General features: G+C 42.1%; 1 protein-coding gene across 2 annotated transcripts in view; it reads left to right on the top strand.

Moving 5' to 3' along the window:
- The first annotated feature begins 2,864 nt into the window (after positions 1-2,864).
- Positions 2,865-22,568, top strand: part of Fyn (FYN proto-oncogene, Src family tyrosine kinase) — a 206,250-nt gene continuing 186,546 nt past the window's right edge. For both annotated transcript variants that reach the window (XM_048353931.1, XM_048353929.1), the window contains exon 1: positions 2,865-2,943. The gene's annotated coding sequence lies outside the window, so the exon portion shown is untranslated. The remainder of the gene's footprint in view (positions 2,944-22,568) is intronic.

Raw genomic sequence — 22,568 nt, 5'->3', positions numbered from 1 at the left:
CAAATGAAGTTGAACCACAAAGAAAGGCATTTGCAAACTTTTCAAAGCCCAGAAGTGCTCCTTTTTTTGTTTGTTTGTAAAAATTCTGTACAAAGAACTTTTAGTCTTGTTGTATTGCTAGTGAGTGAGTTGATACTTAAGATCTAAGAAATTGGAATATGATGCTGGGTGCTGATGGATCATGCCTATAATCTTAGCTACCCAGGAGGCTGAGATTCAAAGCTAGCACAGGCAGAAAAATTGGTGAGACTTATCTCTAGTTAACCGGAAAAAAAGCTAGAAGTCCAGATATAGCTTAAGTGGCAAAGTGGAAGCCTTGAGCAACAGAAAAAGACAAATGAGAATGTGAGGCTCTGAGTTCAAACTCTAGTATTGCACACACACACACACACACACACAGTGGAATGAAGTTGGGTTTTGTTTCTTTTTTTGGTAACAACATTAAAAACAGGAAAAATTGATTCTGAAAGCAAAAGAACAGGCAAATCAAATGAGACAAAACAAAGAATTCCAGGATATAAAAGAGTGGAACTCTTTTAGGTGAAAGAAAACTTAAGGGAATTTAAGGAAAGTTAAAGCAATTAAGGTGAAAGTAGAAAAATAAAAATCAAATCAAAGGGAAATTCTAGAATAGCATTTACTTTCTAACTTATGTATCAGAAGCTATCCTTAGTAAAACCAGAAAAGCAGACCCGAGATTTGTAGAGGAAAATATGACTTTCCTTCTAAGATCTTTAATCTTTAATCTTTGTGTAGAGACCTACAGAGCAGATAAAAATAGGAAATAGTATCCAAATCTTTTGTAGTACTCTATACATGTGTTCAGACCATTAGCAAATCCTCTTGAGGAGGCCAAATCCACTTAACACTACATTTAAGAGGAGCAGATAAAAGGAAAGGTAAGAAAAGAATAACAAAATGTAGGAAGAAGTTGTGAAGCAAGTTGGTTAATCTGAATTTTTAATCATATTATCTTTCTGTTGTTCACCATTAAAGAAGCTACTAGAGGCACAGTCTTTAAAATGTGACTTATTGAGGCCGTTACAAATAAGAGGTAGATTTATCCCACCTTCTCCAGATTTCATGGAACAAAGATTAAGCATAGAATTCTGAGGAGTTTATATGCTTATGTGTCACTGTTTTCCTTAGTTTCCTTACCCATAAAGAGGAGATAGTTTAACAAACATTGGCAGCTTTTTTAAAAATGTGTACAAAAAGAAAAAAATCACTATAAAATTGTAGTTTAAATAATGTAGTGGGCAGGAAAGATAATATAGATTTTGAACTTGGAAGCCAAAGCTGACTCACTTTTATTTCTTAGAACATGAGATTTGCTGAGGAGGAAGGGTAGTGCTCTTGCCAAAATCATTAAGGAGAATGATTCTGAGTATGTCTTAAAGCAGAACCTTTAGTAAACAGGAATTACCTATAAAGAAAATCAGGAAGCCAATGTTGTTGTTGTTGCTGTTTTTTTGTATGAAGTTACATCCTGCCATAGAAAAGCTGGGTAGGAAATAAAGACTAATGTAGTCCCAATTGCATACTTAAGCCTGCTATTATAGCATCAAGGAAAATCTGAGTAAAAGCTCAGACTCCAGGAAGGAGAAAAAGAGGAAAGGAGAGGAGGGATGGAGAAAGGAACGGAGGGAAGGAGGGGAAGAGAGAGAGAAGAAGGGACTGGTGACTGACGGAAGAAGGGAGAGAACAAAATGTGAGATATTAAAAACCCGTGGCTACAATAAACTTGGTCTGGGGGAGATAAACAAAAGATAAAAAAAATGTACTCTGTGATTTGGGGTTCTTTCGTTGCTTGTCCCTTTCATTTCAGCAGTAATTCCTCCAGGCGTTCTCCAGTAGCCATGAAAGTAAAAGACATAAAATGATACTATTTTTTTTTGGTCCCCTTTTCTTTGTCACTTGTGTTTTCAGATACACTTTTGCTCTTCCAGGTTTAGACGATGGAGATTCTACTTTGCTCTTCACTCTTCTTAGTTTGACCATTGGACATTTTGTAGCCACTTATCTCCTACATTCAAATGCAAAAGACTAGATATCCCTTTTTCTGGACAGGTTACCTGGGTTTTGGTGGAATGTCAGGTGTCAATCTCTAGCAGCAAAGCTGAAACTGCAGTTCTTTACTCTCCCTGCCCCCCCCCCCCATCCCACTATTTCACAACTACAATCCTTAACCCTTAACACACAAGCACGCAAGCGCACACACACACTCACTCATTCACACCCCTCCGCCTCCAACCTCGAGTCCTCTTGCACACCCTGCAAGGCACACATGCCAGGATGCCCGCTGCCACAGTAACGCTCAACCCACTTGGAGGCCCCGCCCATGGATCACGCCCCCAACCCAGACACCAATAGCTATGGGCGGCGGCTCCCAAGTGGCTTGTTGATAGGGCAAGAAGACCTGTCATTCTTCGGGCGCGCCCCGCCCTTTCTTCACTCCCCTCAGGAGCTGGAGGGGCCGGAGCATCAGCGGGAGTAGCTGTGAGCAGCGGCGGCGGCGGCGGCGGCGGCGGCGGCGGCGCGTCGTCGCAGTTGCGCCATCTGTCAGCGGAGTCGGCCGGAGGGGGCTGCAGCGGGAGAGGAGGAGGGGTCGCCGCCAGCAGAAGGCCGCCGAGACCGCCCGCCGGCCGGCCGCGAAAGCAAAAGGGGAGGCTGCCCTGGGAGCCCGGCGTCCTTCCTCAGCCGTCCGGGAGTGCGGCGCAGCCTTCAGCGCACCGAGGACTCCGGGGAGCACACAAAGCCGCCGCCCGCGCCAGCGAGGGTCGGGCCTCCGGGCCAGGGACGCCCCGGCGCCGCCCCCTCGGCGCCTCGCGAGGCCCACCGGCCCTGGGCCCACTGCCGAGCCACCAGAGCCGCCTCGGCCGCTCGGGACAAGGGCGAGCAGAGGACCATGTGAATGGGCTCCAGAGCCCGAGCGCCGCGCAGGTAAGCGGGCGGCGGGGGATGCACCGCGGGAGGCCGTGGGGATGCTGCGGAACCGCCGGGGTACTGGGCCGCCGCTGCCGGGGGTGGGGGGGTGGGGGGGCTTCTTGCTGCGGTCCTCGGTCGTGATCGTTTCCCCGGCGCCTGCCTGGTGGGGCTTCGGGTTTTTTGGCCGCGCTCAGAGGCATCTTCAAACGGCCGCCTCGCGGAACACTTCTGCAGGGTGCGGCCGGAGGAAGTGCAAGGATGGTGGGGCGGCGGGGTGCCGGCGGTGGGTGGGGGTGGCGTCCCCGATTGCGAGTGGGTGCCCGATGAAAATAGGAATTGGCTTGGGGGCGAGGCTGGCCCCGACTCCGCCCCCGCCCTCCTTTCAGGAGGCCCCCCGCGGGGACCTAGGCTCTGTGTGTGTGTGTGTGTGTGTGTGTGTGTGTGTTTTAATGTCAAGGATGATGTAATCACTTAATAATTGATGCCCCGTGCTGCCTCCCTCTCCACCAAACCCTTGCCCCACTCCTCCACCTCTCAGGCCTCCTCCCTGCGAGGCCGAGGCCCAGGCAGTCGCCTTCCCCAGAGCATCCTCCTGCCTATTTCTGGCATCTCCTTCACACCTCCCCCATCCCCCCACCCCTTCACTCTTCCTGTGCCACCACCCATCCACCCACCCTTTCCCCTTTCCCCTTTGAGGGAGCTCTGCCTCCCTTTCCTCTGGCCCCCATCTCATCTCCTCCAGGCCCCTTTCTCCTCCCTTCCCCACACACTAGCTGTATTTCCTCCCTACTTCCCTAGATTGGTGGCTGTTTTTGTTTGGTCTCCTCCCCTCTCTTATCTCTGCGGCTACAGGCAGAGGGGACTGGGCTAGAAAGAGGCTGTGGAGCTTGGGCCCAGGCGAAATTTAGTGGGATTCACTGGAAAGAAAGATAACAAAATCATCCATCTTGCCCCTCCTTCCTCCAATAAATCAAGACCGTGTGTGTATGTTTATGTGTGTATATACGTGTGTGTCTGTGTCTGTGTGTGTGTGACACAAAGAGCCCTTTCAGTGCATAGGGAGAAGATACACAAAGTACCCAAGGATAGGCACCATGCTTTTTGTTTCTCTTCTTCCCTGGGGCTTCCCTTTCTTTTTGATGAAACAGTTCATCTCTCAGTCTTTTCTGTCACATTTACCAAAAAAATGAAAGCACACCACCTCCACCCCCCACCCCACCCCCGCCTCAATTCAGGGTAGCAGGTGCCAGCATTTTGCTATTCAGAGAGTAATGGTGACTGTCAATGCTTCTCATATTTAGGAGGAAAATCATTTTAGCCTCTTTACTTTTCTGGTAGTGGTATCTTACCTACTCCCCTACCCTCCACTTTTGGTGGTAGGTAGTGAGAGCTGAGGTAGGAGAAATTGATGTGGGGATCAGAAGAATTTTGTTTTTGAATAGCAGTTAAGTGAACAAGAATGAGACAGCCCTGGCTTGTTGCTTCTCTCAAGTCTGAGGCCACTTTGCTGAGACCTTTTGAAACAGAATCTGGTTTGTCCAATGATGCAGTTTAGCCTTTTTTACTTAAATAACTGGGAACCTAGGAAAAACAAAAAAAGCATTGAATTGACATTTAGAAGACCACTGAGGACTGAGTTCTGCCTTGCCTGCTTCATGGTAGCCTTCAGATGGCCACATCTCCCCACTCACGTAACTGCAGTACTTTCTGCCCTTTGTGTTGCCCCTCTCCCTTTTCTGCCTGTGGGTACCATGAAAGGAACTCATGGACTTTTGGAGGAAGTGGTTTAGCTCTCTGAGATTTGGGGGCATTTAGCTATGAATAGAGGATGTAAAACTGAACTCTGAACCATATGATGTACCTCTCAAGGTGGACGTGTTCATGTTAATAGTGCGCTTAACAGTCCATTTTGTAAGCCAGTAGCACATGCTTAACTGATAATGGCCAAACGTAGGTTGGTCCCACCATTCTGAAGAGAGCAGTTCTTCAACTACTAAAAGTAACAAAATGGTCTCAAGTTTATTTTCTAAGAATTTTATTAGAAAAGAGTTGTTGTTGTTTGGATGCTTTAAGTATTTGTTTCTGCACTGTGTAAGGACTGTGGAACTTTTTACATTAAAAATCTCAGTAGGGTTAATGAGTGTTAGTGTAAGAACAAAGACTTGTTTGTTAGATGCCAGACCCAGAAAGGAAAGTCAGTGCACAGTAAAGTCATCCTCTGTTGACCAAGTTAAACAGACTTAATGATAAAGTTGAAAGTGTACAAATGCACACTCGGCCTTACCCTGGGTCTGGGGTTTCCATGCCCATCTGACTTGCATGAAGTCCTGTTCGAGTACTAGGGTCCAACACAAATGTCACCTCCTTTGTGAAGCCTTCTCCCATCTTCTCTCTTCCAGGCAAATTGCTCCAATTTTGGCTTCAGACCTCATCAGAAGGCATTATGTTTGTTGTGTGATTCTTTCTACTGCATAATGAAAAAAGAACCTAATCTTATTTATTTCATTTTCTGCAAGTTTTATCTTAGTAGATATCCAGTGGTTTCATTTAATGATCAATAAATGTGAGTTAAGTCAAGTCCTTGGCATGTAATTAACACCTGTTTTAATAAGGTTTACATTAGCAAGTATAGAAAATGTGTAATGATTCAGAGACAGTAGACATTCATTCTTGATTGTGTAATAGTCCCAAATATGTGGTTCTAGTCAGTAGATGTCTTTCCTTATTCAGTGGTTCTGGTTCCATGTCTATTTTGTAGCTCCACCATTTTCATGGTATACTGTTTTGGTTGACTGACAAGACAAAAGAATGAGTGGAGTGGTGTACCCAACTTTGAAATAATTTGATCTAGAAGGAAGACTCATCACTTCTACCTCATATTCTTTAGATGAGGTTTAGTTATGTGGCCATATTTCATTGCAAGGGAGCCTGACAGATGTAGGTTAGCCATATGCCCAGAAAAAAAGAGAAAAACACAATAAAGTATTTTGGATGAACAGTTTGCCAGAGACTGCCACTCACAAGGCATATCCACTGCCCTCAGGAAGCTTGTAGGCTGATGAGAATTAAATTAAATGGAAACCAAGAGCTGACACCCATGTTTTCTTTTGTTCTTTTGATTTTATAAAATCAGATATTTTTATCTTAAGCATGTTTCAAAAATCTGGCTTTTGTTCTTTCAAGAGGCCACTTCTCACTGAGTAATCCTTTGCTTGCCATCTTGTGCTTGCTGTGTAGACTTTGATGTGGTTCTTTTACTCCAGATGCACCTTTCTTAGCCTAGTTTTTTTTAATCTTGTGTGTTTAAAGACTTCCAAAGTGCTGAGGAGGAGCCTTAGAAATCACAGAATTACATTCTTTCTTTGAGCTATTAAGAAAATTAAGAAATTGATACAGGGCTGGGGATATGGCCTAGTGGCAAGAGTGCTTGCCTCGTGTACATGAGGCCCTGGGTTCAATTCCCCAGCACCACATATACAGAAAATGGCCAGAAGTGGCGCTGTGGCTCAAGTGGCAGAGTGTTAGCCTTGAGCAAAAAGAAGCCAGGGACAGTGCTCAGGCCCTGAGTCCAAGCCCCAGGACTGGCAAAAAAAAAAAAAAAAAAAAAGAAATTGATACAAAACATTAGTAAAAGATGAGGGCCTCCTGGGGCCTAACCAGCTTGGATGAGAGTGTGAGAGTTGCATATGTTTCTTTAGATTGTAGGTAATATACTTGCTTACTGTGTGTCCCTGTTTATTTATTGAGGCAGTTTTCTTTTGTGACAATTATAGTTTTAGTTGGGAATTGAATGTTGCATCTTTTTCTTAAGCAGACTTAAGAGGTAAAATTCTTTGTCCTTCTGAACCATGCAGCTTGTTAATGGGAAAGCCAGAGGCTTAGGCAGCTCAGCAGTTCAGCACCACCTAGGGCTTTGCCCATTGTAACTTTGAGTCCAGCATGTTCCTTGCAGGCTAAAGTGTGCTTTCAGACCTCCAGAAGAAGGGAACTGCTAGTATGCTGAACGCTCCATGTTCTCCATTGGCCTCCAAGTTTTGGGGGCAATCATGTCCATCATGATTAATAATGCATTTCTTTTCTGCTATGAGATCTTCATTATATACATCTCTTCTATATACGTTACCTTAGTGTGTAACTTTGAGCAAAGACTTGAGGAGATGGAACCATGGAAAATGAATATTTCTACTGTCTTGCTGTTCAAGAGCTCACTGTCTACCAGAGGAGATAAAAATAATAAGTAGTAGCTAACAGTTATTAAGTATTTGTATGTGCTATGCACAGTTTAAATTGCAATCTCAACCATAATGACATGAAGTGGTTTCACATATAATTAGCACTTTACAGGAGAGACATTGAAGTTTCAGTAATTTGTTAAGTAACTTACTCAAGATCCTAGATTGCTATAAGAGGTAGAGTCAAGGTCAAGCCCAATTAATTTGATTCCAAAGCCATTGCCCAAAGCCACTAGACAGTGTTCAAAATACTACTTATATATATAATGATAATATTAATTAAAATATATATGGGCTGTGAAGAGGGGGTTGGGTAAAAATACTTCAGAAAATGAGGTAAAATATGTTTGTACCTTCCAGTTAGATCGTCACCTCTTACTTGTTTGGGAAATAAAAGTAGAACAACACATGAAAATGAGAAAGCATGCTGATATTGGGAGTCATTTCGTTGTGTGTCTCTTTACTTTAAGTTGGTCCTTCTGTGGTCTGCAGATAGGTCTGTCCGAATTAACTGTCCGTGTATTCACTTGTTGCATTTACCATTTTCCAGGTACTGATCACTTCCAAAGTAAAGAAGTGTGATTCTGCTCCAAGTCTCTGGGAACTGTTTTAAATGTTTTAATTCTATGGGACTGTATTAGTTGTAAGAGCACTAAGAAGGAAGCATGAGGATAAGCATGAGGATACGCCTATAACTTCAGTACTCAGAAGGTTAGGGCAGAAAGATAGTAAGCTAAGGCCAGCCTGGGCTACATGTAGAGATGCTGTCTCCAAAACCAAACAAACCTGCCTACCTAGTAGGAAGAATAAGCCCAGTAAAGAAGTAAGGCAGTGCATAGAGAAGGGTGAGGGAGAAAATATCTGCAAGTAAGAATTAATTGGTGCTGTGGGAAGGCTGCTGCTCAAAAAAAAAAAAAAAAAAAAGAAGAAAGAAAAAAAGGACAGAAGGTGAATACACAGAGAATTTGGGTCACAGCAGTTAATTCAGGGTCAGATGGGATAGTGATAAGATAAAGAAATAAAACAGGGCTAGAGGAGAGAGTGAAAAGATTCTTTTAACTTTATCCTGAGTGCCATTTAAGATTTACAGTTGGAGATGTGTGTGTGTGTGTGTGTGTGTGTGTGTGTGTGTGTATGTATGTATGTTTGGCAGAACTCAGAGCCTCACACTTTTTTAGGCAGATGATTTACCACTTGAGCCATTCTCCCAGCTCTGTTTTGCTTTTAGTTATTTTTCTGGTAGTATCTCATGCTTTTGCTTGGAGCCAATCCCAAACTATGTATGGTTCCTACATAGCTGGAAACAAGTATGAACACCATACCCACTTAATTAATCAATATGGGGGAGGTTTTACTAACTTTTTGCCTCACCTGGCTTCCAACTGAGATCCTCTTCATCTCCACCTCCCAAATGACTAGGACTATAAGTATGATCCACCTTGCTTGGTTCTGATTTATGTTTTATAGAGCTCACTTGGCCTTGAGGTAGGTTGCCCCAGAGACAACCATACAGAGATGGTTGTTTCTGGAAACTGAGATGAACACCAGAGGAGGGTCTGAACGGAAGGAATACAGTGCTAAGGAGCAAGAGAGGCTTAAACAGAGTATGGATGTGGTAGAGTAGTCTTTGGGAAAGTAGGTGGAGAGAGACATCAAGAAAGAAATTTAGTAAGACAACTGAGACACAGAGAGATGGATTCCTCAAAGACACTTTGGACTTTTAGGTGGTGAGTCTCCTAGGCAAGTGACTAGATGAATCTGGAGTAGGGGAAGAGGATTCACATTTAAATATAAATTGATTAGCAGAAAATGAAAAAATAATTGATGGCAGAGATGTGGGTGAGGTCACCTGAGGAGGGTATGTAGAGTAGAAAGAGCAGGTAGGGCTGAGGTGAGTCCAGGAACCAAAGAGGAGTACAGTCTTGAGTGGGAGAGATTCTGAGGATTGGACAGGCCTCGGGAAATTAACATCCTAGGCCCTAGCATTCACAGGTTGTGGGATAAAAAGTACACTTAGGTTTAGCACCAAAAAGTTGTGAACCTGACCAGAGCAACACCAGAGGAACAAAGAAGTCCAGCAATCTGCAGCTGCCCGGACTAGAGAAGTATAATTCAAAACCTGTAGAACATACAGCAGAAGAGACCACCTTAAGGAGTTTTTCAAGGGTGTAGGGAACACAACACAGAATCTTAGAGATTGAGTAGTCAGCATGGTCATTTTACTTACAAATAAGAAAGCTTGGAGTGGTTAAATGACTTGTTCAAGTGCCAATATCGGCATGTTTTGAACATTACAGCTCAGGTGAGGAGAGAAGTTCAGAGCATGAGGTTGGAGTACCATCCAGGTGTGATCCTTTTCCAGCTGGGCCAAATGCCTAATCTCTCTGTACCTCCCTTTCTTTGTCTTTAAAATGGAGATCTTTGAGATAGGAGGTGAAGATTTGACAAATGTAAAGCATTTAAAATTATACCCCATGCAAAGAAAAAAGCAGATGAACATTTGCAGTGATTGCATTGCTATGTGTACACATATGCAGGTCTATGTTATATAGGATATACATTATATATGTATCTTTTAAGGAAGGGATCTACTGTGTGCATCCAAGGAACTTTTGAGTGTTTTATAAAGAGATTGGGGTGATGGTCAGTTCTAAATCAAGAATCATTAGGGGGGCTGGGAATATGGCCTAGTGGCAAGAGTGCTTGCCTCCTACACATGAAGCTCTCGGTTCGATTCCCCAGCACCACATATATGGAAAACGGCCAGAAGGGGCGCTGTGGCTCAGGTGGCAGAGTGCTAGCCTTGAGCGGGAAGAAGCCAGGGACAGTGATCAGGCCCTGAGTCCAAGGCCCAGGACTGGCCAAAAAAAAAAAAAGAATCATTAGGAAAGGTAGGAAATTCATTCACATGGTATGGTTGGAATAGTATTGTAAGCAGAATCTTCTTTATCCTTGAGAAAAGAAACATAAAAGCATTCTGAAACTAGCCCTATAAAAAGGTTTCTTTGTTTTAGTCAGACAAGCAGAATTCTAACCTATTTACAATTAAGTCCCTTAAGTTTGACTTCAGAATGTATTCTGTCTTTGTGAAGAAGGAATGCTACAGAGTTAGAAAGAAATGTGGTTGTGAGTGTTGCACATTTGATTTCTGGAAAAAAGTGAGTTGAGTTATTTAAAGAAGTAAAATCATTTTTAAAGTGTTTTCAGTTCAGCAAATCTAATTTTTAGCTACTAAAACACATAAGTAGCTTTTACAGAATTATCTACATGGACTCGAGTGACATACAGTATAGACAACTTAGGAATAAGTGACACTCTGGACTTGATTAGAATGCAGAAATCCTGGAAGGATATAAATTGAACTGGATTTATGGTCTAATAAAAACGTGGGAAGAAAAGATAATGCTTACTGACTCATGAAACTTTAACGATGTTTGCAAGACTCAGAGTTGTAATATTTGAGAGTGCTTGCCATTCGTTTCAGCCTGTCTCTCAGTGGCCTGCTTGGAGCTTTACTGGGGATGGGAAAGCTGTCTTGTCTTCTGAGTATTACTAGGAAGCAAAGACTCCATTTTGTCCCCAATGCCTTTACATGCCCATGACCTCTAGCAGAACTCATTAACTGGGGCAAATACATATTGAACACATACGTATTGTAAGCTTTGGGGAAGAAAAATAAAGTATGATAAAGGCCCTTATTTCCATTTAGAAAGCTTTTTCTGAGCTACTAATTTTGGGCCTTGCATCCCTTTTCTTTGATGGTATTAAACACGTGTACACACACATACCACAAAACAATATTCACAAAACACAACATACACACCATTCCACAGCTACTCACCTTTCCTTCCTTGGATATCAGAGGAATAGTAGCACCTACCTTTTGTTGACCCCTGGAGGCCTGTTGTTCAGTGCTTCAAATACAATAATTTACTTAATCATAACAGCTCCATGTGCTACACACAGTTATTATTATTCCCATTATTTCAAATGGGGACACTTAGGCTCAGAGCTGTGAAGTAACTTGCCCCTGTCACCCAGCTAGTAACTAGTGAGGCCAGTCCTGTGTGACTCCTAAACTGCTTTTGCAAGTTGTGATGTTTTGTTCCTGCAAGGTCCATACCTGGTAGGGCTCCATGCAGATGCCCCCCACCTGTCTACACCCAGTACTGAGTTACTAGGTAACTGGCACACCTGGAGGCAGTTACCTCCTTCTCTGAGGTCACATCCAATCCACCTGGCCATATCTCCCACCTTTTCCTATATAGTCTGGCTCAACACAGTCTCCGCTCTCTTTCCTTTACTCTTTCCTTTTTACTCTCTCTTGCCCTTTTTCTTTTTCCCTTCTTCCTTCCCCTCTGTCTTCCCACACCTCCATCTTGTGTGTGCAGGCTGGCAATTTGCTTTCCTCCCAATAAATTCCTTTCGGCCTGAACCTTGTGGTGGGTTTCCTTTCTGGCAAACCTTACTGACTCATTCCCCTTGCTTTGCATTTTCTTATATAAGTCATGTGTTGAGTGATACAAAGGCACCTTTACTGCTGTGGAATCTGTACTCCTGATGACTTAATTCCAGATACCTCCTAGGAAATCCTCTCATTACTCATTCATCTGGGCTCCCCCAGCACTTGGTGACCCCTCCCCATCATCCTCATCAAAGCCTGACCCAGAGGGAAGAAAAGGGAGTGATCTAGGTGGAAGGGATGTGCTGGCCTTTTGTTGAGCATGAGTTAAAGCCCACTAACTTATGAGATCTTTGCAAGTCAGGAACTACATTTTATATGTAGTTGGTTAGCAAACACAACACTCATCCCTATTCGATGAGGTACTGTCACTCCATTTAACAGATGTGAAAAGTGAGGCAGAGAGGTTACATGATTTAGTCAGGGTCTGGACCCAGTAAGTCTGGCTCTGGCATCTGTGTTCTTCACTCAGAATCTGCTTCCATTCTCAGCTCCTCAAAGTTGGAGCACAGTCAATATCAACCCTTTGTTCTTCCTTTCACCCCGGCAGAGAGACAAACAGAACATACTGAACTAGGTCTTATCTCATGATAAAAAAAGAAGAGTAGCATTAAAACAGTATTTACCTAAGGACCAATGGAGCACATATTCCCAGGCCTCCTCATTTCAGCAGAGATAGGGAGTGGTTGAGCACTTTGACATCTTTTTTGTAATCTGGGCAGAGTGGTGAGAATAGAGGAGTCCGTTTCTGAAGACAGGGAGTGAAGCACTGGGAGCCTCAGCTACAGCGTGGGAACAGGTGGAAAGGGCAGAAATGTTTTTCCAGCCAGTAAGTAGGAACCACAGGCTCCATCACTGGGAGACATCTTAACCTATACTTTAAAGTTGTCTAAGTGCTTTTGCCTTTTGAATCTGCTGCTGGGATTTTATCTGGGATAAATTCAGATGCTTTCATTTTCTTCAGGGCTCCCATCTTTTAAGTACCTCAAAATAGTAGGCTTTCAGGAGTTATGTACAGATTCCATCTGCTTTATATTGAAAAGTAGGGCTTTAATGAAAAATTAAAAATGAACCAGATCTCTTTTCCCACAACAAAGCCTAGGGAACTTTTCCCATTCCTTCTTTTAATCACCAGAAAAAGTTACTGAATCTGTGTTTCTGTAAAATCCTGCCCAGTTTAGATTCTACTGAAAAAGCAAATAAACACCAAGTTCCTTCATTTCAATGCAAGTGTTGTATCTAAAAGCAATAGCAGTTTTAAATACTGTCACTGGTAAACTTTGATTTTTTGCTTCAACTTTATGTTAACTCTGCCCAGAAATTCTATATGTTGCCTATGGATGTTGCCTATAGTTAAAGCACATACATAACAGAGAAGGATATTTGAAAGAGTGCTGGTTTATGTTCATTACTTCTCTGGTTTAGCATAGTCCATTGGGTAAAATCTTGTATTGTCTAGTGTGTTTTCTAACCTAGAAATGCAACACAGCACCTCATTGTTTTCAGATGCACAACTCTGAAGCTGAGTTAGCAATGAACTCTAACATTCTGTTTCTCTGTCTTTTTTCATTGTCTTCTCCCTGAAAATGTGTTTCTGTGGCTCTTCTTTATGTACTTTTGTTTCACTCCTATTTTGTTGATACATCTCTCAGGTTCTTCCATGGTTTGCAAAGAACTATTGCTTCTTTCTCATGCTTTCTAGACTGAGGAGGTGTTGATCCATGTCAAAATGGAGGAGCTGGAAAATGTTCATAATGGGTTTTTTTCTGTGTCCCGTTTTTACTAACAACCCAATGAATAGGAACAGAAAGACCAAATTCCTAAGCTTGGACTCCAGTGCTTTCTACAGCTTCCAAGTTCTTCCTCAGCCATACCTGGCTCATTTATCACTGCACTAACGTGTCTTTTTTTTTTTTTTTTCCTCTTTTCTAGTCTTTCATTCTCCTTAGAATTTTATCCATTTGTCAAGGCCCAGCTGGAATCCAAATCTCTTCATTCTTTTGAATTAAATGTTTGTGTATTTCAATTGCTTCCTAATAAATGTTAGATATCAGTTTTATCACTTGACCCAAATTCATACTTGAAATTCCTAATTTAACTGAGACTAGAATCCAGCTCTCCAAGAAATCTGTAAGTATGTTTCTTGTCTTCCCCAGAATCTGTTGGCCCCATGTGTGCCTAACAATTACTTGATGCTCTACCTTTGTGCCTGCCCATCTGTAGCATGTCAGTTATAAGGTAAATGCTCAGCAAATATTTCTTTAGGCACATCCCTAGGGCAAGGCCTGGAATATGCAGCTGGTTTCCTGGCATTCTACAGTTCTAGGTTGGCATCTTTTTGGAAAATGAGCTTCCATATTTTCCAGTGTCACCAATTTATTTTTTAGTGATTCTCATGGTTTAGGCTTGGTAATAGTCCTGTTCAATACTATGCTAAGAACTTCTGGTACATCCTGAGAATGGCATGTGTTCACTGATTCTATATTCAGAATCTTGAGCTTTTTTGTTTAAAATTTAGGGTGATCAGGAAAGTAATTATGTCTTTCCTTCTGCCATTAGGGGCTTGTTTGTTTGTTCTTGTCAGTTGTGGAGCTTGAAGTCTGGGCCTGGGCACTGTCTCTGAGATCTTCAGCTCAAGGCTACTGCTCTACCATTTTGAGCCACAGTGCCACTTCTGGTTTTCTGGTGGATAATTGACAGTGTGAGTCTCACGGACTTTCCTGCCCCTGTTGGCTTTGGACTGTGATCCATTCACTTATTCAGCACTGCCCACACCTCTCAAACAATAGTCCTATGGGAGCCTCAGCCATACAGAAGGCAGTTTGGGCTGTGGGTGTGTCAGTGTAGGCATCCATTATGGTCACTGTGTGGCATCCTTGAAGAATTTCCTTAGCAGAGAAGGAGAATTTACTGTCCTACAAATTAAGTATTTGACACTGAAGCTCAGCTTCAGCTTCTCTTTGTTTATCCTTCGGAAAGGGAAAGGGGGAGGAGGGAGGAGGGGTATGAGGGACGAGGTAACAAACAGTACAAGTAACGTATCCAATGCCTAACATATGAAACTGTAACCTCTCTGTACATCAGTTTGATAATAAAAAATTGGGGAAAAAAAAGTCAAGATTGGGTCTAGGATAGTCCTAGCAGGGGATCACAATAGCTCAACAGCTATGTATATATGATTATATAAGATGAGGCTAAGCAAAATGAACTCCAAGAGATGGAAACAAGAGGTTTTATTGTTGTTATTTTTAATGTACTATGTGAATTTCCTATGGCTTATCCCCTGTTGTTACTGTATATGATTTTGGTACACTGGGTATTATATGTATGTTTATCTGAACTAGGGAACGGAAAGAAAAATGAGGGAGGGTGTAACAAATATGACAAGAAATGTACTCGCTACATTGTAACTGTAACCCCTCTGTATATCACCTTGACAATAAAGTTAAATTAAAAAAAAAAAGAATGGTAGGAAAGCTTTATAAAATGTTTTCCATGATTGGAGGAGGGACTACTCCAGTCATTTCTGTAACAGAAGACACAACAGCACCACAGGCAGTATATGTCAGGCATTCATTAAGAATCATCTTAGCTACCTGTTAACCAGCACTGCTTCCTTATTAATGGCTCCCAGGGTCTAGACCTCACCTGGATGTCAGGCTTAATGTACCTGGGATGGAGAGCAGTGGAGAACTGTAAAAATCTTTTCTATGAGTGAAGGCTAGCATTTGCTGTAGTGAAGAGGGGGTGGTGCACATTGTATGCTGTTGTTTGAAAGGCTATTATGATCTTTGGGAAGTGGTGGTGATTTTTTCCCCCTTGTTTAACCATGTGCTGCCTACGATTTAAGCCCTTTTTCTGCCTCTTCCCGAGTGCAGAAGATTACATGCTTGAAAATACACTTTTCCCTGTGCTGGCATATAATGTTCCCACCTCATGTATTTATTTACTCAGTTTGTTCATGTTCAGTCACTTTTGCACATGTCCGTGTCAGTACTGCCTATTTTTAGTAGCAAGCTTCTAGAAGGCTATGGACCACTACACTAAGCTGCACTTAATAAATGCTTGTTGATTTTGATCCTAAGCTTGCAAATTGGGTTTTCAGTTCTATTCTAATGTTACACTTAATGTAGGCAAAAACCTTTTGTCCTCTTCATTGATGGATACTCAGAATCACGTGGAATTCAGGTTTTGATTGTGCACAGTGTTTTAGATTCTACCTTATGTTGCACCTCTTTGGGTGAAATTGCAGTGATTCTATTTGTGTGGGTATGGGGGGTGGGGCTGTGTAGGCACACACATGTGCAGAAGTGTATGCCAGTACTGGGGTTTGAATTCTAGGCCTTGCATTCTTGCTTGATGAATTTCACTCATAACTAGCCCTCTACTACTTGAACTACAACTCCAGTTCTAGCTTTTTGGTGGTTTTTAAGAGATTAGAGACTCCCAGATTTGTCTGTCTAGGCTGGCTTTGAACTGCAGTTCTTAGATCTTAGCCTCATGAGTAGCTAGGATTACAGGTGTGAGTTACCTGCACCTAGCTTGAGTCTACCTTTTAATCCTGATGGTAAATTAGGTCAGAGGCATAGATAATATGTCATATATCAACCATCTTGTCATGGAGATGTTCTTAACAGTAATTTCTACTGCTTGTAGTGATTATTAAACACACTCCTGGTTTTAAGTGCCAAGCATTGGATGTAGTTCTCTCTGAGGCTGAGAATTAGCCCAAGAAGGCCAATGAGGGCTGGCTTGGAAGAATCTGTAAAAGCTGTGGTAGAATGAACACAGTCAGGTCTTCTGAGCTCTCAGCAACATCTGGGAAAAGGATGGCTGTGGGTAATTCAGTGGTATAGTTCAAAGAAAGACTGGCACTTAGAAAACTTCAGCCCCAAATATTATCTAACTGTGCCTTGGCCCCAAATGACATATGGGGAAGAGTCTAGTCCATGAAAATATTGGAGTAACTGAGCTGGAGTGCCAACTTCTTTCTCTAATCTTTAGCTATTATAGAAGCTCTTTTTTTCACAATAATTCTTCTATGAACTTGAGATCCAGAACTGCTACCACAGGAAGCTTCCTGCTAAGACACCTACTTGTGCTCTCAGTGCCTTCACTAAAGAAAGAAGTGTCAAGGATCTCTATCAGGAGTGTACCAGGATAATGGACAAATAAGGTCTTGGGGAATCTTTTGTTTATTTTTTTTTTCAAATCCAGAATTACTTTTATTTTTTTAATTAAATTTTATTGACAAGGTGATGTGCAGAAGGGGAACAGTTACATAATAAGGTAGTGAGTATATTTCTTGTCATATTTGTTACACCCTTCCTCATTTTTCTTTCCCTTCCCTAGTTCAGGTAAGCATATATACAATATCCAGTGTACTGAAATCATATACAGTAACCATATGGGGTACGCCAAAGGAAATTCACCTAGAACATTAAAAATAATGACAAAAATAGAATCCTCCTGTGTTCTTGGGGAATCTTGGTTCAAATGTGTAAACCATGTCTTCTGGAAGGACAAGTCAGTTTTGCTAGGATTTTTTTGTGTTTGCTTTTTGCTTTTGTTTTGAGACAAGTTTTTCTATGAAGCTTAGCCTATCCCCAACCTTCCAAGTGCCAGACTTGTAGATGTGAGCCACAACACTGGCTCTAAAAAAACAAACAAAAACAAAAACAAAAAAAACCCATGTGAGTGTTCTGTACCTGAGACCTTGGAAATAAATATTCTGAGCTAGTATTTAATTTACTTCCCCTTCCTAATTCTTGTTGCCCTAGGAATCTCCCCCATTGAGGCTAAAGATTTCTTTACTTCAGGGGGAGGACAGAACATGGTCAAGGACAAAGAAGACATTGTTCCACTTTTGACATCTCAAACAGCCCCTGCAAGCATGTTTCAGAGACCAGAATTAGCCTAGTCCTTCATTTAATAGGAAAGCTTTGTTAGAAGGAAACTGGATTGTAAGGAACTTCTTTCAGAAAGCTGAGCATGTATTGCACATCAAGCGATGCAAGAGGGTAAGCTGCAGGACAGTTACTCTTTGTCCATGAAGGAACAAAATCATTTCCAGGGTTAGGAGGAGGAGCATGCAGAGATTCCACAGAGATTCAGAAGGCATTGTCACTGAGAAACAGCAACTCAACAACTTAAGGAAGGACCTTAATCTCCTTGAAAGAGAACAACAAGCCAAATCCCAAGTCAATAGACGGAAGCAAATAATTAAAATCAAATCAGAATTAAATGAATTAGGGACAAAAAAAAAAAAAACCATCGAAAGAATCAACAAAACAAAGAGTTGGTTCTTTGAAAAAATCAACAAGATAGACAGACCCCTAAAAAACCTGACCAAAAAACGAAAGCAGCAAACCCAGATAAACAAGATCAGAGATGAAACAGGTAACATCACCGCAGAAACAACCAAAATTCAGAAACACAATAAGGGACTATTTTGCAAACCTTTATGCTAACAAATTTGAGAACCTGGAAGAAATGGATGATTTCCTAGAAAAAATTGGTATCCCCAAACTCAACCATGAAAATTTAAAGCTTCTGAACAGACCCATATCGAGCATTGAAATAGAAAGGGCAATAAGTGATCTCCCGTCCAAGAAAAGCCCAGGTCCAGACGGATTCACAGCACAATTCTACAAGGCCTTCAAAACAGAACTCACACCAATATTTCTCAAACTCTTCAATGAAATTGAAAGAGAAAGTTCACTACCAGACACATTCTATGAAGCCAGTATACCCTCATCCCAAAACCAGGCAAGGACTCATCACAGAAAGAGAACTGTAGACCGATTTCCCTGATGAACATAGATGCAAAAATTCTCAACAAAATTCTGGCCAATCGACTTCAACAGGTCATCAAAAAAATACATTGCATGGGTCCCTGCACCCCAGTGAGGAAGCGCACCCTGCCGTGGGTGAACCCAGAATAGGTAATGAGGCGCCAGTTGCTCGCAGGCAGCCCAACCCAACCTTTCTGCCGCGGTTAAACAGTCAGTCGACTCGGGAGAAGTTCAAGACTGCTCTCAGTTTAGTGCTGCGGACAGGATCTTAAGTATGGGCAATGGCAGGAAGAGGAGGGTGTAACATACCTAGCCAGGGGCTATGATTGGCGGTCCGAGGTGTCAGTCAAGGGTGGAAGGCCATGGGACCTCCCTAAGGGGCAGCCTAAGTCTACGTCATTACTAGCAGGACCGCCCCCAGGTTACTGCCGGCAGCCATCTTGCTGCAAGTGGTCTTAAGGCTGGGAGGCCTGGCCAGCTAGAGCCGCCTTTCCAGTTCCAGACCCGGAAGGCAGGCGGGGCTAACCTGGATCCGTCTTCCAGGAGGCGGTGTAAACAAGCACGCCCCCAGGGACTGAGGCAGGCGGGGCTCTTCAGGGCCTCACTCCCTCGGGCGCAATAGCCACACACCTCCAGGGCGCGAACAGGCGGGGCCAGTTGGTGTGCCCCACAATACATCATGATCAAACTGGATTCATCCCAGGGATAAAAAGTTGGTTCAATATACGCAAGTCAATTAATGTAATCCACTACATCAACCGGAGCAAGGTAAAGAACCACATGGTTATATCTCTGGATGCGGAAAAGGCATTCAATAAAATCCAGCACTCATTTATGCTAAAAGCCCTGGAAAAACTGGGATTCCAGGGAAGACTCCTGAATATAATAAAGGCAGTCTATGACAAACCAACAGCAAGTATAATTCTAAATGGTGAAAAACTAAAGCCATTCCCTTTAAAATCAGGAGCAAGACCGGGATGTTTGCTCTCTCCCCTTCTCTTCAACATAGTACTAGAATTCCTAGCCAGAGCAATTAGTCAAGAAGAAAATATAAAGGGGATCCAAATAGGAAAAGATGAAGTTAAACTTTCTCTCTTCGCAGATGACATGATCCTATACCTAAAGAACCCCATAGACTACCCCCAAGCTACTAGAACTGATCCAAAACTTTGGCAAAGTTGCAGGATATAAAATAAACCCTCAAAAATCAATGGCATTTCTATATGCTAATGACCTGAATGCCGAGGCTGAAATCAGGAAAGCAACTCCTTTTGCAATAGCCTCAAAAAACAAAATACCTTGGAATAACCTTAATGAAAGAAGTGAAAGACCTCTATGATGAGAACTTTAAAAACATGAAAAATGAAATTAAGGCAGAATTAAGGAAATGGAAAAACCTCTCATGCTCCTGGATTGGGAGGATTAATATAATCAAAATGGAAATATTGCCAAAGGCTATCAACAGATTCAATGCTATACCCATTAATATCCCAACACAATTTTTTACTGAAATAGAGGAAGCAATCCAGAAATTTATATGGAACAATAAAAGACCCAGAATAGCAAAAACAATCCTAAGCAGAAAGAACAGTGCTGGAGGAATTACAATACCCAACTTCAAGCTGTATTATAAAGCTATAGTAATAAAAACAGCTTGGTATTGGCACCAGAACAGGCTTGAAGACCAATAGAACAGAATTGAAGACCCAGAAATGAACCCACAGAACTATGCCTACTTAATCTTTGATAAAGGTTAGCTAAAACAATAGGATGGAAGAAAGATGGCCTCTTTAACAAATGGTGCTGGAAAAACTGGTTCAACACATAAACTAAAAGTAGATCCTTATATCACCCTGCACCCAAATCAATTCCAAATGGATCAAAGACCTCGAAATTAAAACAGATAACCTGAAAACACTAAAGGAAGGAGTAGAAGAAACACTTGGGCTCCTTGGCATAGGACGGAACTTCCTTAACAAAGATTCAGAAATGTGACAAATCAAAGAAAGGATGGACAAATGGGACTGCATCAAACTGCAGAGCTTCTGCAGGGCAAAGGACATAGCTCGCAAGATAAACAGAAAGCCCACAGATTGGGAAATGATCTTTATCGGCCATACAATGGACAAAGGCCTCATATCTAAAATATATGCAGAACTAAAACAATTACATTCCTCCAAAACAAAACCGCAAAGAACCAATAGTCCCATCAAAAAGTGGGCTAAAGACTTAAAAAGAGACTTCTCTGATGAGGAAATGAGAATGGCCAAGAGACATATGAAAAAGTGCTCTTCATCACTGGCCATAAAAGAAATGCAAATCAAAACAACATTGAGATTCCACCTCACCCCAGTAAGAATGTCCTATATCAAGAAAACTAACAATGACAAATGTTGGAGGGGATGTGGCCAAAAGGGAACCCTACTTCATTGTTGGTGGGAATGTAAACTGGTTCAGCCACTCTGGCAAGCAGTATGGAGATTCCTCAGAAGGCTAAACCTAGAGCTCCCCTATGACCCAGCAGCACCATTTTTGGGCATCTACCCAAAAGACCACAAATAAGAACACACTAAAGCCACCAGCACAACAATGTTCATCGCAGCACAATTTGTCATAGCTAGAATTTGGAACCAACCCAGATGCCCCTCAGTAGACGAATGGATCAGGAGAATGTGGTACATATACACAATGGAATTTTAGCCTCTCTCAGAAAGAATGACATTGCCCTATTTGTAAGGAAATGGAAGGACTTGGAAAAAATTATACTAAGTGAAGTGAGCCAGACCCAAAGAAACATGGACTCTATGGTCTCCCTCATAGGGAATAATTAGCACAGGTTTAGGCTTGTCACAGCGGAGGATCACAAGAGCCCAATAGCTATACCCTTATGAACACATAAGATGATGCTAAGTGAAATGAACTCCATGTTATGGAAACGACTGTTATATCACTGTTGTAATTACTTTCAACATGTGATGTGAAACCGTAGCTTCTATTATTGATGGTCCTCTTGTATGCCCTTCCTGTGGGCGTACCTTCACTATCTCTGTATTTTATCTGAGTAGAGTGGAAACCGTGTATACAGGTATTAGACCTAGGAAACTGTAAGGGAATACCAAAATCGAGAGACACAGGGTAAAAAAGACAAATGATTACAAAATCAATACTTGCAAAACTGTTTAGTGTAAATCTACTGAACAACTAACTCATGGAGGGAAAGGAAAAGGAGGATGGGGGAGGGGAGAGTGAGGGGGGAGGTAACAGTACAAGAAATGTATCCAATGCCTAAAGTATGAAACTGTGACCTCTCTGTATATCAGTTTGGCAATAAAAAAAAAAAAATGGAATGAAAAAAAAAAAAGAAGGCATTGTCACTGAAATCCAGTTCCCCATTTTCTACTTGAGGATCAGTGACATGTTAGAAGCTAGGTGGGAAAATGAGCCCCCAAAGAAAGAAGGCACTTTGTGCTCTGCATCCTGTCTGGAACTCTGGAAGAAAATCGTCTTATAATGTAACCTGGAACGTATGTGTGAATCAGTCCCTCTCCTCATCACTATCTTCTTTCTTGAGAGAAAGACAGAAAGGGAAAGGAACAGCTCTAAGCAGCAATTGCTGGTGGTTTAATTTGACTAATTGCCTGAAGCAAGTATAGTTTTTACTCTGAAGACTCTTAAGTTGCCTGTAAGCAGCAGTCTTTTTTAACATAAGCAAAAAATGTAATTATTCTAACCGGGTTGAATTCAACCATTTCTTTTCCTTTGAGAAAGAGTATGGCTTAGTGTACCTGTGTTTATATGTATTTTGAGCAAGAAGTGTGAAGTTTGGTCCTGTTGAGGAGCAGCTTCTATCTCAAAAGTGTAATGGTGCCTTTGATTTCCTATTGTTTAGTTAGTGGTAATTCTTCCCATGGTTCTAGAAGGAAGGCCTTAGGATGCCATGGGGCCTCAGGTCAGTGGAAATTGTGAGAACTTCAAGTCTTTATTCAATGAGCTTGCTCTTATGTGGGGAACAGTGTGATCTTTCACTTCCATGTTTTAAAGATAATGCAATGAATACTAGAAATGTGGGGACCTATGTGTGATCTTTCACTTCCATGTTTTAAAGGTAATGGGATGGATACTAGAAAGGATGTCTCCAACTACAAGGGGAGA

This window comes from Perognathus longimembris, chromosome 9, assembly GCF_023159225.1.
Source record: "Perognathus longimembris pacificus isolate PPM17 chromosome 9, ASM2315922v1, whole genome shotgun sequence".
In the NCBI taxonomy this organism is placed as follows: domain Eukaryota; kingdom Metazoa; phylum Chordata; class Mammalia; order Rodentia; family Heteromyidae; genus Perognathus; species Perognathus longimembris.
This window is presented reverse-complemented; position numbering and strand designations above follow the sequence as displayed.